Here is a 3,066-nt window from a genome sequence, read left to right as displayed (position 1 = left end):
GGAAGGGAGTCAGGACCGGTTGATAACCCAGAACACACTGGAAGGGAGTCAGGACCGGTTGATAACCCAGAACACACTGGAAGGGAGTCAGGACCGTTTGATAACCCAGAACACACTGGAAGGGAGTCAGGACCGGTTGATAACCCAGAACACGCTGGAAGGGAGTCAGGACCGGTTGATAACCCAGAACACGCTGGAAGGGAGTCAGGACCGGTTGATAACCCAGAACACACTGGAAGGGAGTCAGGACCGGTTGATAACCCAGAACACACTGGAAGGGAGTCAGGACCGGTTGATAACCCAGAACACACTGGAAGGGAGTCAGGACCGGTTGATAACCCAGAACACACTGGAAGGGAGTCAGGACCGGTTGATAACCCAGAACACACTGGAAGGGAGTCAGGACCGGTTGATAACCCAGAACACACTGGAAGGGAGTCAGGACCGGTTGATAACCCAGAACACACTGGAAGGGAGACAGGACCGGTTGATAACCCAGAACACACTGGAAGGGAGACAGGACCGGTTGATAACCCAGAACACACTGGAAGGGAGACAGGACCGGTTGATAACCCAGAACACACTGGAAGGGAGACAGGACCGGTTGATAACCCAGAACACACTGGAAGGGAGTCAGCCTGGTGGAGGAGTGACGTAGCAAATCATTTGTTCTATTTTCTACATTGTAGAATAGTAGTGAAGACATTAGTGAATAGTGAAGACATTAAAACTATGAAATAACATATGGAATCATGCAGTAACCAAAAGTGTTAAATAGATGTTATATTTTATATTCTTCAAACAACCACCCTTTGCCTTGATGACAGCTTTGCAAACTGTACACATATATATTTTACAAGATTTACAATCTTGGCAAGGTAGTTGCTTTGGTGTCCCCTGCAGTAGGCATGATCAACGGCCAACATGTAGTACATTATTTATTTATTTTATTTCACCTTTATTTAACCAGGTAAGCTAGTTGAGAACAAGTTCTCATTTGCAACTGCGACCTGGCCAAGATAAACCATAGCAAATTGACACATACACCAACACAGAGTTACACATGGAATAAACAAAACATACAGTCAATAATACAGTAGAACAAAATAAAACAAAAAGTCTATATACAGTGAGTGCAAATGAGGTAAGTTAAGGCAATAAATAGGCCATGGTGGCGAAGTAATTACAATATAGCAATTAAACACTGGAATGGTAGACGTGCAGAAGATGAATGTGCAAGTAGAGATACCGGGGTGTGAAGGAGCAAGATAAATAAATAAATACAGTATGGGGATGAGGTAGGTAGATAGATGGGCAAGTTACAGATGGGCTATATACAGGTGCAGTGATCTGTGAGCTGCTCTGACAGCTGGTGCTTAAAGCTAGTGAGGGAGATATGAGTCTCCAGCTTCAGAGATTTTTGCAGTTCGTTCCAGTCATTGGCAGCAGAGAACTGGAAGGAAAGACAACCAAAGGAGGAATTGGCTTTGGGGGTGACCAGTGAGATATACCTGCTGGAGCGCGTGCTACGAGTGGGTGCTGCTATGGTGACCAGTGAGCTGAGATAAGGTGGGGCTTTACCTAGCAGAGACTTGTAGATAACCTGTAGCCAGTGGGTTTGGCGAAGAGTATGAAGCGAGGTCCAACCAACAAGAGTGTACAGGTCGCAATGGTGAGTATTGTATGGGGCTTTGGTGACAAAACGGATGGCACTGTGATAGACTGCATCCAGTTTGTTGAGTAGAGTGTTGGAGGCTATTTTATAGACAACATTGGAGATGCTTAATGTGAGTCTGGAAGGAGAGTTTGCAGTCTAACCAGACATCCAGGTATTTGTAGTTGTCCACGTATTCTAAGTCGAGTACTGACGCTGGACGGATGAGCAGGTGCTGGCAGTGATCGATTGAATAGCATGCATTTAGTTTTACTTGCATTTAAGAGCAGTTGGAGGCTACGGAAGGAGAGTTGTATGGCATTGAAGCTCCTCTGGAGGTTAGTTAACAGTGTCCAAAGAGGGGCCAGAAGTATACAGAATGATGTCGTCTGCGTAGAGGTGGATCAGAGAATCACCAGCAGCAAGAGCAACATCATTGATGTATACAGAGAGGAGAGTCGGCCCGAGAATTGAACCCTGTGGCACACCCATAGAGACTGCCAGAGGTCCGAACAACAGGCCCTCCGATTTGACACATTGAACTCTATCAGAGAAGTAGTTGGTGAACCAGGCGAGGCAAACATTAGAGAAACCAAGACTGTCGAGTCTGCCAATAAGAATGTGGTGATTGACAGAGTCGAAAGCCTTGGCCAGGTCGATGAATTCGGCTGCACAGTAATGTCTCTTATCGATGGCGGTTATGATGTCGTTTAGGCCCTTGAGCGTGGCTGAAGTGCACCCATGACCAGCTCTGAAACCAGATTGCATAGCAGAGAAGGTACGGTGGGATTCGAAATGGTCGGTAATCTGTTTGTTAACTTGGCTTTCGAAAGACCTTAGAAAGACAGGGTAGGATAGATATAGGTCTGTAGAAGTTTGGGTCTAGAGTGCCACCCCCTTTGAAGAGGGGGATGACTGCGGCACCTTTCCAATCTTTGGGAATCTCAGACAATACGAAAGAGAAGAACAGGCTAGTAATAGGGGTTGCAACAATTTTGGCAGATAATTTTAGAAAGAGAGGGTCCAGATCCTTACCACAGATCTACTCTGGAAACTGCAAATAAGCTAAAGGTATTTTACAAGATTTAGTCTTGGCAAGGTAGCTGCTTTGGTGTCCCCTGCAGTTGGCATGATCAATGGCCAACGTACATGATGACACAAAACATAGAAGAACAAATCAAGCAGCAATCATGGGGTTCAAAAGCACTATTGTGCGCAAGGGAGAGCAGGTTACATCATTACTATGATATGCCTTCTATTGTATAGTATTGTATTGTATATCCTATTAGGCTGTTATAACAAAGTTATACAATCTGGATATGAGGGTCATTTACGGGTCTCCAATGTTTGTCATTTGAGGAACCCTCATTGCACTTGGTACAACCAACGATGTGTACAGAACAAACCCTGAA

Source organism: Oncorhynchus keta, chromosome 10 (assembly GCF_023373465.1).
Source record: "Oncorhynchus keta strain PuntledgeMale-10-30-2019 chromosome 10, Oket_V2, whole genome shotgun sequence".
NCBI lineage: Eukaryota > Metazoa > Chordata > Actinopteri > Salmoniformes > Salmonidae > Oncorhynchus > Oncorhynchus keta.
The sequence above is the reverse complement of the archived record's forward strand: the minus strand, read 5'-3'. Positions refer to the sequence as shown.